The sequence below is a fragment of the Dendrobates tinctorius genome, unplaced genomic scaffold, assembly GCF_039654945.1.
Source record: "Dendrobates tinctorius isolate UK_male_01 unplaced genomic scaffold, ASM3965494v1 ptg000296l, whole genome shotgun sequence".
NCBI lineage: Eukaryota > Metazoa > Chordata > Amphibia > Anura > Dendrobatidae > Dendrobates > Dendrobates tinctorius.
Window position 1 is genome coordinate 3,268,799 of NW_027361963.1, and position 14,453 is coordinate 3,283,251.

The 14,453-nt window shown below is 46.5% G+C and overlaps 1 protein-coding gene across 1 annotated transcript in view; it reads right to left on the reverse strand.

Annotated features, from left to right (window-relative positions):
- Positions 1-14,453, reverse strand: part of LOC141073068 (uncharacterized) — a 258,205-nt gene that overhangs the window by 177,610 nt on the left and 66,142 nt on the right. The window lies entirely within an intron of this gene.

The following is a 14,453-nucleotide window of genomic DNA, read 5'->3' on the forward strand; positions in this document are numbered from 1 at the left end:
TTTAACCTCTCTCTTTCTTCAGGTATATTTCCCTCCTCATTTAAACATGCCATCATAACCCCTTTACTTAAAAAGCCATCCCTGGACCAGAACTGCACTGCTAACTACAGACCTGTCTCTAACCTTCCCTTCATCTCTAAACTCCTGGAACGCCTGGTCCACTCCCGTCTAATCCGCTATCTCTCGGATAACTCTCTTCTCGACCCCTTACAATCTGGTTTCCGCTCTTTACACTCTACTGAAACTGCCCTCACTAAAGTCTCTAATGATTTAATAACAGCTAAATCGAAAGGTCATTGCTCCCTGCTGATTCTCCTGGATCTCTCTGCCGCATTTGACACTGTGGATCACTAGCTCCTCCTCACTATGCTCCGCTCTATAGGCCTCAAGGACACAGCCCTCTCCTGGTTCTCCTCCTACCTCTCTGACCGCTCCTTCACTGTATCTTTTTCCGGCTCCTCTTCCTCTTCTCATCCCCTTACTATCGGGGTCCCGCAGGGCTCAGTCCTAGGCCCCCTCCTCTTCTCTTTATACACTGCCCCTATTGGACAAACAATCAGCAGATTTGGGTTCCAGTATCATCTCTATGCTGATGACACCCAATTATACACTTCTTCCCCTGACATCACCCCTACCCTAATTCAAAATACCAAGGATTGTCTGTCTGCTGTCTCTAGCATCATGTCCTCCCTCTATCTGAAACTAAATCTCTCTAAAACTGAACTTCTTGTGTTTCTCCCCTCTACTAACCTCACTCTACCTAACATCGAAATAACCCTGGAGGGTTCAACCATAACTCCCAAGCAGTATGCCCGCTGTCTTGGGGTCATATTCGACACTGAACTTTCCTTTACTCCGTACATCCGATCACTCAGTCGCTCTTGTCACCTGCATCTTAAAAACATCTCCAGAATCCGACCTTTTCTCACCTTTGAAACTGCTAAGACTCTTACTGTCGCTCTTATTCATTCTCGTCTGGACTACTGCAACTCTCTTCTGATCGGTCTCCCTCTTACCAAACTTTCTCCTCTCCAATCCATCTTGAATGCGGCAGCCAGGGTCATATTTCTGTCCAGCCGCTTCACCGATGCCTCCATCTTGTGCCAGTCATTACACTGGCTACCTATTCGCTACAGGGTCCAGTATAAACTCATCTCTCTCACCCACAAAGCTCTCCACTGTTCTGCACCGCCTTATATCTCCTCTCTCATCTCTGTCTATCGCCCTACACGTGCCCTCCGTTCTACAAATGACCTAAGACTAACATCCCCCGTAATCCGAACCTCGCACCTCCGTCTCCAAGACTTCTCTCGTGCTGCTCCAGCTCTCTGGAATGCACTTCCCCAGACGATCAGACTGATATCTAGCCCTGACCTATTCAAGCGCGCTTTGAAAACCCATCTCTTCAAACAAGCCTACCACATCAACTACTCAGCAAGCTAACTTTGCCCTGTTCCCTCCTTCCAAATATTATTCTGAATCTGCACCCTACTATTCATCTGTCTCCACACCCTTCACGCACATGATAACTGCACTTGATACTTGTCTATTGCACTTAAACACACGGGCTGATGACCGGATCATGCAGCTTTATATGAAAATCCCTATTATAATTGCCAGACCTGAATTAACAAGCATTTCTCACCTACTGTGTCCCCCCATTTCCTTGTAGATTGTAAGCTTGCGAGCAGGGACCTCATTCCTAATGTCACTGTTTGAATTGTCTTAACTTGTATTGAATTTATTGTCTGTACATGTCCCCGCTTAATTGTAAAGTGCTGCGGAATATGTTGGCGCTATATAAATAAAAATTATTATTATTATTATTATTACAACTGCTTTTCCCGGCGGCGTCTTCTTTCCTTTCCCTCACAGGTGACAGCGCTCACCTCCATAGCCATAGGAAGAGTCTGGGTCTCATCTCCACTGAAGAATAAGGGCGTTTCCCGTTGCATAATGCCTCTAGCCCGCAACCTGCGATCCATGCGAACCGCTTGGACCATGGCATCCTCCAGGGAGTCAGGAGGAGGATGAAGTGCCAAAGCATCCTTCAGACGTTCACACAGGCCTCTGTGGAACAGCCCCCGCAGGGCGGCGTCACTCCAGGAAATCTCCGCTGCCCAACGTCTGAATTCAGTACAGAACCATTCAGCCGAGTGCTCCCCCTGACAGACACTCATCACTTTGTCCTCAGCCAACCGCACTCTATCAGGCTCATCATAAATAAGCCCTAAGGCTTCAAAAAATGCATCCACAGACATTCTCTCAAGGGCAGAAGAGGAAAGCAAGAATGCAGGGACATCACCACCCCCACCCTCTGTTTCTCATCCCCAGAGGAGCGGGGTCTCAAAGGAAAAAAAAGCTTACAGCCCTCCTTAAATGCCCTGAAATCATCCTTGTTACCAGAAAACATATCTGGTAATTTAACCGGGGATTCAGGTGGGACTAAAATGACATCTCTATTCCCCACCTGCTGGAAGCCAGCGGAAAGTACCCCCTGAACTGAGTCCTCAACCCGCCGTTGGGACTGGGCCAGAGCTTGGTGTTCCAAACTAAGCTTCTGCAGTGACTGAGTCAAGCATTTCACCTGCTCAGATAAAGCACACATTGGGTCCATGCTGCAGAAGTGAGGAGAGAAAAAAAAATTGTAGGCCAGTTATAATGTCAGAGACACCGCACTGAACTTGCTCACTGAGCCAGTGCGCGTGCCCTGAATAAAGCGAAAGTGTGCTCCAAGATACCTGTGGAGCGGGCAGCAACCGAATAGATGCGTACTTCAGAGCTGCAGGGCCTGAAGCACGTGACTGCTAGAGGCGTGGCCTAAACTCCACAGAGCTAGGAGCTGCAAGACAATTCCTAGCAGAGTAACTGCGAGACAAAGTTACCAAGGGGCATAGACAGGGAGAATAGTCAGGACGTAGCCAATGAGTCATACACAGAGATAGCTGCAGGGTACAAGAGGGGCGAGCAGAGAGTAGTCAGATCACAGGCAATGAGTCATACACAGATAATAACGCAGTACAAAATCAACAGGCAAACTCACAACGGGAAACAGAATCGGGTCAGAACCATATAAACAAGCTATAGCAACAAACAGGCACACGGGGGTCAGCACACTCGGCCAAAGGCAAAAGTATAACTGACAGGGATTGGAGCTTCCTAGAGGTTTATGAAGCTCTCCCAGAACCAGAAAGAGGCCACAATCATTAACCCCAAGTGTGCAGGTCAAAACCTGCAGAGCTCCAGACATTAACCCCCGGTGTGCAGCTCAAAAACCTGCACTGGGATAATGACAGGTGGTATCTGGAGCCATCTACAAAAAAGAAACTCAAAGTCTGCATTAGGAACAGGTTTTTTCATGAACGTGTGCAAACCCAACTGTCTCCTGACTCATCAATTCGATGCAGACATGTTCATGTGTCATGTCAAAGTATCCTTCCTCACTCACTAATACGGTCACCAATTCCCCCTTTTCTGAATCCACAGGCAGGAGGGTGGCTGGATTCAGAACGTTACATCTTTTGAGGGTGACATACTCAGGAATTAGTAGAGCACACTCAAGTCGGAGCTGTCTGGCCATAGACAGATGTTTTGGTTGAACTTGTACGAGTATGGCATGGATGTCATGTGGGGAATAGATTGTCAAAACAAACGTCAGTGTGATCTCACATGCCTTTCCTAGTAGTAGTGCAGCTGCTCCTACCGCACAGACACAATCAATTGTATTTTGTGTGAGGTCCCGGGTCTGATGACAAGCAGTCATAAAGTGGTTGGAATATTTGTGAAGCGGACCTTATCCAAGGCCTACTGTAGGTCACTAAACCTAGGAAAGTGCATAGATGCTGATGTGACCTGGGTAGAGGGAGATTTTGAATTGCCTGTTTCCTGTCAGGTGTCTGGTACCTTCGGCAATACAATGTCCCAACAAATGTCACCTTTTGTTTGTAATACTGTAATTTGTCACGTGAGACCTTGCAACCCTTAGGGTCATCCACGTACTGTAATAGTACAATCAGCGGCTAAGGTGATTGCCACTACTCAAGGATCTCTGCCATCGCTGCTGAATAGATGGCAGGGGATTTCTTTCCCCCTTTGTGGGAGGACTGTCCAACAATATTGTTCACCTTTATTTTTATGAGTAAAGGAAAAAGATACTGACAGTCAGGGTGCAGGGGTACAGAGAAAAATAGACCTGCTAAATCAATGACTGCAAAACATTTTGACATTACTGGGATCTGTGACAGTATTGTGTGTGTGAGTTAGGGACGATTGAGGTCACACTCACTGTATCATCATTAATAGCCCTTAAGTCATGAACCTTTCTGTAAGTGTCAGCAAACCCTTGAGTCCTTTTTTTCCTAATGGGATACAAAGAGGTGTCGCAGGGGGAAGATCTTTGCAGTCTGGGGGGGGGGTTTCTTTGCACCAGGACACCTGCCTTAACATACTCTCTAAAATCTCTGCTCGGGGCGATTGATTTGGCTAGGCTCAAGGGGTATTGCTTAAAACAAGGAGTGGTTCCATTTTTTTTTTTTTTTTTCAATTTAATCATGACAGGGGGAGTGGGCAACCAACCCACATCATTTTTCCCCCCTTGCCCAAACAGTGTCTGGCACGTGTCCCATTTCCTCATCCTCAGGCATGTTTATCTGAGAGGGGACTTGTGACTGTAATACCCTCAGGAGAGAACTGTATGGTGGCCGGGTTCGCACTCAGCACATCTGCTCCCAGTAAATTCATAGGGGTATTGTCACTAACAATAAGTTTTGTAAGTACCACAATTCCAGCACCTCACTGTTTCTAGGTCCTTAGATCCCTTATTACGTCTCCACTTTTTTTCCTTGTGCTCCAGCATACATGACAGGTCGTCTTATTGTCCTTGTTTGCTCAATTTCTTTAGCTACCTTAAGGAGGTCTTTCGGATCTGCATGACTTCATTCAGGTCTGGCTGGCTGTACTGCGTCTCGTAAGTCTTTGTTCATACCGACAATGAATGCATTCACCAGTATTCTAACATCAAGTGGGTTTATGCAAATGTACCCCATGTCTGCCCATTTCAGCTGTAACCGTCCAAAGTACATCTCTACCCTCTCTCCTTTTTGCTGTGTCACATTAGTCAGGAGTACGGACTGCTCTGATTGTTTCACTATAGCCCATTGTTTTAGTGACTCACAGTACGTCTCCCCAGACCGTGCAGATTTATTATCCATGCCCCAAGCCTGATTCTTTGCCACATCTGTGTGTGTCTTAATTATAAGTCCTAGTGCGTCACCTGCCTTTAAACTCACTAACCTCTCTAGGTCTGCCCAGGTACACTTATATGTCTGCTGTACTTCCTTTATGTGTCTGTAAAACGGGAATGGTTGGTCTTCAGGGTCAGGCAGCTGCTTCAGCAAAGCTAGCTGGCCAGAGGGGCTCCAGGGATAATACACCTGCATCTTTCTTATTCTAGTCGCACTTCTAGGTCCTGATGGGGTTGGTCGTCTGATGTCTACTGTCAGCTTACTCCTCAAAGGTCAATGTCCCCACTACCCACACTATTATGTCAGCTTCTTATGATCTTGTCTGGACAGGATTTAGCGCAACTTGCTTAGGTCAGTAGCACAGGTCACACAAGTAACTATTCAGTCTGGGTTTGTCTGAGTCTGCTCACAGTGTTTACAAGTCCATCTGTTTTGTCTGCGTCTCTGGTTAAATTTTGTCAATCAAAACATTCATAATACACCTTCCATACTGCTGCACATTCATTCTCAAGCATCATTTATTCACTTGCTATTTTTTTCCCTTGTCTGTGCCTTTTTGTACATCCAAACATTCACACTCTGGTATTTTTGCCTTTTTAAATATTGGTCCAACCTGTTTCACTGCTTCCTTTCTTCTCTGTCTTTTACAATTTGCATAGCTGTCTTGGATCTCATTGGGGGCACCGACTGTACACAGAAAAAGCTCACCTTTCTTCTGAAATGCCCTCCCAGTGTGCCTGGACCTCTGTCTTACAGGCCACACTTAGCAAGTCAGAGAAAGCCTGTCAAGGTGTAGCGGGAAGGCTCCTTGCCTCTCACCCGGTAGACCTACAGGATGTAACGGGAAGGCTCTCTGCCTCTCACCCGCCAGATCAGCTGACTAGATAGGAATAGGCCTTTTTCCTTCTAGCCCAGCTCCATGGATTGGGGGAAGGCTACTTCAACTTAGCTCATCTTGCTTCTGAAATGCCCTTCTGTGTGTCTGGACCTCTGTCTTACAGCCCACACATAGCAAGTCAGAGTGAGCCTGCCAAGGTATATCCAGAGGGCTCCTCGCCCTCGCCTCTCACCCACAACAAAAAACCCGCTGACTAATGTAAGAAGGCCCAGGTGTGATAGGCCTCTGACCTACTTTATCAGCCGTACAGTCGGCTACCTCCTCTGTTGATACACAATTTGCTATACAAATCAATCACACAACTAGAAGCAGGTTCAAACACATTAATGACCAAACAATCACTTACAATGACCAAACAATCACTTACAATGACCAAACAATCACTTATAATGACCAAACAATCACTTACAATTTCCTTCTAAATTAGGCACCATATTTTACTTTTAACTTCCAACTTCAATTAAGTACTGTTGCTTTAAAATGCACAAATCAAATAGCGAGCATTTCATCAAGGACAACCACAGAGAATCTGAGCACAGCTCTGTGAATCCTCTCATTAGACACTAAGCAGAGATAAGACGAGGGGAGCGAGAGAAGGGGAGAAAAGAAACCGCGCAGCGCCATCCTTCCCCCTCCCATCAGAATGTAGTGTTGTACTTCAACTAATTCCGTAGTTCTTTAGACTTATCAAAATCAACTTCTACAAGAAACTCAAAATCACGGGATTTCACTGTAAGAGCAGATAACTGTATAATGAGATTAACTGAGTCTTGCTCTTTTTCTGGCCAAATGCATTCAGGAAACTTTACAATGTAATGCCACATATAACACGAACTATATCATTACTCAATTCATTCAGTCTCAGATGTAGTTTTGAAATATCTATAACGCATCTGTCCGGGATTCCACCACAACTAGAAAGGTAACAAATCTCTTGACACAAAAATGATGTGTGATGATTCATTCATCACATTCAGGGATTTTTTATACTCAATTACTCATCTCTCATCCTATTCAGAGGTTCTCATAGACATATATACAAGGATTCACACAGCCTGCCTATCTTGCACTTTGGATTTGATTGACACTTTAACCTACAGCAGTGTCCACTGACACTCCGAGAACACCAAAGCCACCTTCTTAAACAAGAAACATTGAAAACCAGAGCAACCAAAAACCACAGCCTCATACAAAACTGAACAGAGTCTATCCCAGACTTTGTGCTACACAGTACACAACCAGTTAGTATATTAGTATATTGCCAGAACAGTTTAACAGATAATACAGATGACAATTATTATCTTATTACTCTATTATTCAACTCTCATACAGACATACTCACCACTCACTGGTGATGTGGGTTCTTTTGAACAGTGTTTGTACAGTCTTACCCAGATATATGTAGACATCCTTAGAAAGGTTGCAGATGCAGAATCAATGTAAGAATGTTCTCACCTGCTGCAGCCTGGATTCTGCATTTTCAACCTCCCAGGAAGCTCCCACATACGGATTCCGAATAGGCTGGTTTCCACGGTCCCCGTTGGGCGTCAAACCTGTCGTAGCTGCTTTTGTTCTGACCAAGCATCAGCTGTCCAGATCACCAGTGAGTCCGAATTGTGAGGTTTTTCACCCTTTCTGTTGCAAGCGCTTGGAGACAAAGAGACTTCAACACACAAGCCGTGGTCAAATCACTTTATCTGACGTAATGAAATACAAGACATGTTTTTATACCATTTACGACAATATGTGACTATGGAGCTCATTAGGCCCCCACCATCACCTCAGGGTCGTACCTTGTTTACAATGTAGCCAGAACACGTTGTTGAGAACAAATATAACAAGTATAGTTTCCTTGAAGACAGAGACTAGTAGTCTACATAACAATAATTCTAGCAATAATAAGGCAAAAGGCAATTGAAGTCTTAAAGGCATTTAAAGGGATATAAAAGCAAACCATTAACTCTTCTATATCACCCTCTATGGTTATTGATATTAAAAGGTTTGTAAATACATGTGGGGTGTTCGCCCGCTCTAAATGCTCTCAGGTCCGGCTGGCCAGGGAATTGGTGCCTTTGCCAATTCAGGATTGACCATGGACACATCTGTCCATGGATTTTATCTCTAATATTCCCCCTTCCAGGGGCAACTCTGTGGTATGGGTCGTGGTGGATAGGTTTTCCAAACAAGCCCACTTTGTACCGTTGCCCGCGTTATCATCTGCTGCAACCTTGGCCAGCTTATTTATACAGCACATAGTTCGGTTGCATGGAGTTACTGTATGTGGCAGATGATTTTCCCGGCTTTTCATCTATATATATCTATCACACATATACAGGGTGGGCCATTTATATGGATACACCTAAATAAAATGGGAATGGTTGGTGATATCAACTTCCTGTTTGTGGCACATTAGTATATGGGAGGGGAAACTTTTCAAGATGGGTGGTGACCATGGCGGCCATTTTGAAGTCAGCTATTTTGGATCCAACTTTATTTTTTCCGATCTAGGTTGTCCTCGTTGAGATGCTGCAGCAGCTGGATTTTGTAAAGGTGCCATTTGTGAGTAGCTAATATCCGCCGAACGGATGTTCGATTGATGCCAGATCGGCACGCTGAATTTGCAGAATGGGCAAAACAGAAATTGGAACATGACCCCCAGTTTACACAGAACATTATGTGATGAGGCAAACTTTTTTGGGTGGGCCATTTATATGGATACACTAAAATAAAATGGGAATGGTGAGTTTTCTTGCTCAGGGTGTCTTGCATTAAAATCTGCTGCAATGACCCGGGTACTGCGTTCACTAGACATCAACACAATTTCTTCCTGCTCATCACGTGTTAACCTCTGCGACATGTCAATGGCTGTAAACAAAGAGAAACTTGTAAATAACTCATGAAAGAATAAAGTTACGTTAAAAACCAAGCACACCATTGTTTTTCTTGTGAAATTCTCAATAAGTTTCATGTGACTCTCTTCCCATTGGAAAAAATAAAGTTGTATCCAAAATGGCTGACTTCAAAATGGTCACCACCCATCTTAAAAAGTTTCCCCTCTCCCATATACAATGTGCCACAAACAGGAAGTTGATATCACCAACCATTTCCATTTTATTTAGGTGTATCCATATACATGGCGAATCCGTGAATATATTGTAAGGTAGCGCTTCTTATTCATGTTCAGGGACACTCACTCGGCAGCGGATTAAGCACGCCAGACATGGGTTTTCCTCATAAATCAGTCCATGTGGTTTATTAGACGGCACAAACTATATGCAACAACAACAGAAGAATGTTCATCAAAGGGCTTCGCTCTCTCGGCCCTGTGGTCACACAGGCTGTGCTTTGTTCAGCAATCAGGCTCTATAGCCTCACAGTTATTTCCCCCTGTCCGGGGTTACCTCTTAGCTGCTTCTCAGTCCTGATGTCCCTTCCCTCATGGGGACTGTCCTGTACTCACAGGCTATTACACACAGGCCACACATGGTCAGCGGCGTCCACACATGCGCTTCAGGAAGGCAGCACACCTTCTAGCATGTCTCCCTTCTGGTACCTTCCACATGGACCAATCAGATCCAGATATTCCCTCATGTGACCTACCCTGGTCACCTTATATGGTCCATAGCCACACCCACAGCATCACATGGCTATGACCTCATTGCAGGTCCTTCAGATTCACAACCACACACATAGGCTTTACTTCAGACACACGCCCCTGGGTGGGTTTATAGGTGACTGGTCCCACCCGTTTCACTAGCCACCTGGAAGCTCTCCCTAATATACTGCACCAAAAACCTCATCAGTACCTCTGCTGATTAACACACATTCAAGTTTCCATCCCAGGGCCACCCAGCCTGGGATACATAACGGTCATTTACCATCCTGCCGTTCATCCTATTACTATTACCACAATGGACATGCCTGTATGCCTGTCCTGGGACACCCACACAGCACCCCCTAGCGGACACAGCGGTCACTGCACCACATACCTCCCCCCTCTGTTCAAACTTGTGGAGGGTTGAACACATGACTTCTGTTATGAATGGGTCACCGAGGGAAAAAAAACCAACAAGCTAAGTCTCAGAAAACCAGAGAAGTTGGTAACTATGCAGATTGCAGATCCCTGAACTTAACCACAACATCTAGCAGCAGTCATGGAGCGTTCCTACGAAGGTCCTAGATGCCTCGTCACAACCGGAGAGCTACATAAGCCTAAAGCAGGAAAAGAGGAAAACTAACTGCACCAGAGCAGACCCCAAAGGAAAGACAGCCCCCCACATGTATTGACGGTGAAACAAGATGAAAATACAAACAAAGACAAGAAAATAGGCTGAGCAAACGATGGGGCCCGACTAACTAGAAAGGACAGGAAAGGAAAGATACTGTCTGCAATCTGCCAAAAAAAAAACTACCCAAATAATGTCCAACACTTCTGATAGCAAAATTAACCCTGAAGTCACTAGACTTCTCCCACTATATCAGCACTCTGAAATATTCTGAGACAGAGCAAAAAGAGGCCAATCTAATAAGGGACAAAAAGGCAGATTGGCAAATACAGATAAATAGGAGCATAGCCCCAGCAGGGGCAGGCGGATCACACAAGAAACTGAATTGACCAACAAGCGCAAGTGTAAACATTAGCAAAAAACAAACTTAACTTGAGAAGACTGGAAGAGAGCTGAAGTCCAGGACCTGAGAAGCAGACTGAATCACCAGCACCAGGACAGGGCTGCGGCTGTCTTATATCCAGTCTGATACTCCAGAGATCCAATCGTTATCCTCCTCATCAGGTGGCAGATCACTACCACTTAAACCAACCTCACTACCTCCTGTCACCACCAGAGGGAGAACGGAAGGAGAACTCTCAACTGGTGGAGCATAAAATGAGTTCATAACAGACTTCCCCCAGGGGTCTCGGGACCGGGCACGCATGTCACCTTGCTCTACAAGTCGATAGGACCGTCTCAGTCTGTTTTGGGCATCATACGGCATCATTTTTGCGTTAGTTCTCCTCCGCCCCCAGTGGTCAGTATATCAGTCTTGGGCTTTGGTCTTCCATTCAAAGTCCGTCTGCGTCACCAGACACTTTTAAGTGTCCACACTTTCTCTGTCTGCTCCATCCCGACTTTTTTCTCCACGGCCGGCTCTCCTGGTTGGTGCAGTCATAAGTATTACTTAAGTTGAGCCCTGTCTGGTCTGACCCATTTAGTACATCAAAGGCGCTACTGTCTATGTCTTGCAGTCTCATACTGTGAGAACTGCCACTTGCAGATTTGTGATGTTCACGTTTTTGCTGAAGGTCTTTGGCCACCTGCCATTTCATTAATTGGGATGTACCTTCTGGTCCTTATAACCCGGGATGCAGGCTGCCACCATCTGATGTTCCGCATCTCTTTATTAACCTGCAGTCGGTCTAGTCTCAACTGCTCTATCTCCTGCAGGTACATCACTCGGTATTCCAGGAGCATCCGGAAATTCCTTAGGCTTTCCATGGAGCCAACCACAATGATGGGAATCATGCCCTCTTCACCAGATACTTGGATTTCACCATCAGGAGGGATCCTCACCCTCGCCACACCGGAGATATCTACAAGGATTTGCATCACTTTACCGAGACTTCCAACGAGTCTCTCCACCAGATATTTGGGTTCCGGAATTACATCTTCCCCCAAGCCCAGCCGATTCTTAGCTTTCTTTGCCAGTTCTAGACGTCGAGCAGCTTTCACATTACTCCACCTGAGCATCTGTTTAGCATGGAGACATTGCAGACGCATATCCTTCAGGACAGCTACCCGCTTTGCGGTGTCTTCCCTGGCTGATAGTACCAACTGCCGAGCCTCAAGTGCCCAGTGCACCTTACACGCTTTGACCGCCTTTTAAAAAGCCTCATGCACACCCTCATCGATACAGGCTTCTTGCACGTCTTCGGGTACGTCAATCACGCACTTGAAGGTTGTGGACTTGCTCTCTTCCTGGATAGAAGGCTCTGGGTTTACCACGGACACTTCCCTCAATTCAGTTGTCCCGACTGGGGGAATATCTTGTTCAGCTTTCCGCTCCAAATCTTCAGATTTTACCTCTTTGCGACCCCTTGCCAAGATGGGTACTGGTAGTTTCGTCTTGTTATCACTTGGGCCCGGCCGCTGTAAGTATTCGTCCACCAACTTCTCCCGCAGAAGACCTCTTAGTTTCTTTGAGCACTTCCACATCTTCTCTGAGGGTCTTATTCATACTTTGCCACGTTGACAGGTGACCTATGAGGTCCAAGACTTATTTCTCAAGCTCATCCACTCTGTGCTCGGTCGTTTGTCTCAGGGTCTTGACTGCCGAGAGCTCAGACTCTTGGTGGCACAGCTGTTCAAATTGCATGGAGTTCGCAACTTCCATACTCGCCACCTTTAAACATTCCTTTGCCAGCTGTTGACAGATCTCTTGGCGCTCTCTCTCCGAGTTTCGTATGTGTACTTCCTCCTGGTGAAAACTGTCAACTCGCTCTTTCCACATGCACACTTCCTTGGTCAGGTTGTCAACTTGACCCTCTAGCTGTCGGGTGATAGCAGCCAAATTGGAGTCACCACTCACCGTCATCCAGGACCAGCAAGCGCCCATTCACATAGGTGTCAGACCCCTTTTCTGGAGGTACCCCGTTTCCAGCCAAATCCCCAAGTTGGTCAGACCCACACTTTCCCTTGGTCACACGGCGCTCTGGACAATCGAACTTAGGTGGTGCTACCTCCTCCATTGAGCCACCCCACACTTCATCAACTTCCTCTGCATCTTCAAACAAGACAAAGTCCCGGCCCCTCTCGAAGGGATACACTAAGTTTGGTGGTATACTGCCACCTTGGCACTCAATCCATTTGGACCACTCAATCATTACTCTGTCCACAGTATAGTCCACAGTGACCCCATGGTGGCAGCGAACCTTGACCTTTTTCTCGGTCAGACATAAAACGAGGAGTTCCTGTCAGTCACCTGAGTCCAACCGTCCAGAGACTCCTACACGGTGTAGAATCACGATATACACCTGCAGCCCATCGTCATCTGGAAAGAATGTGCCGCACTCAGAAAAAGTCAGACACAAACACCTGTTCCCCAGACATGTCCACTGAGGTAACCAGTGCTGCCCCTTTTGAAAACTCCGCCTTTTGGACCACTATCCCCTTTTTGGACTATGCCTCCCCCTGGGACTCCACCCCTTTTTGGGTTAACACCCGATTTAGGTCACCACCCCCTTTTGGGATTTCCCCATGTCCCTTCTACAGGCCTTCTCAGACCAAAAGTTCACACCATACAGTTTGTCTTTCAGGCTTATACTGGCCCTTCAAGCACGACACCCCAGCTCCTACTGGCACTACTACAGCTCCTGCTGTCTTTGTGGACCCGCGAATCCACAGCAACCTTCGCAACCCCGCCGAGTTACAGCCAGCCGCTTGTCACCTTCGTAAGGCTAGTTTCACACTAGCGTTTCTGCCGTCTGCGCACGGCCGGCGATAAGCCCCACCCTCTCCTGACATCTCTTACTATCGCACACGACTACATGCGATCTGCGCACCCTATCTTTAACATAGGGTGCGCAGACCGTGCACTGGTAGGATTTTTGGGTGCGCACTCTTGAAGGTGCGCCGCTGTGTGCTGAACGCAGCAGGTTGCATTTTGGCGCGCTCGGTGTACCTTCAAAAGTGCGCAGCGCACTCAAAAATCCTACTAGCGCACGGTCTGCGCACCCTATGTTAAAGATAGGGTGCGCAGAACGCATGCAGCCATGTGCGATAGATGTCAGGAGGGGTGCGGGGCTAATCGGTGGCCGTGCGCAGACGGCAGAAACGCTAGTGTGAAACTAGCCTAACCTCGTCCACAGAGCCTACCTCTGCCTCATTATAGGGAATCTTCTGACGGGGGTTCTGTCTTTATCAAGTATTTCAGAGATTTACATGGAAACCCCGGTGAAAGCGCAGAGTACGGGATAAATGTGAGAGGAGCCTTACTGCGATCTTTGGGAGGCAGAATGAAAAAAAATCAACAGCGGGTGAATCATAGAATCAGAGTTGGAAGGGACCTCCTGGGCCATCTGGTCCAACCCCCTGCTCAAAGCAGGATTCGCTAAATCATTCCAGTCAGATGTCTGTCCAGCCTCTGTTTGAAGACTTCCATTGAAGGAGAACTCACCACTTCTCGTGGCAGCTTGTTCCACTCATTGATCACTCTGTCAAAAAGTTTTTTCTAATATATAATCTGTGTCTCCTCCCATTCAGTTTCATCCCATTGCTTCTAGTCTTTCCTTGTGCAAATGAGAATAAAGTTGATCCTTC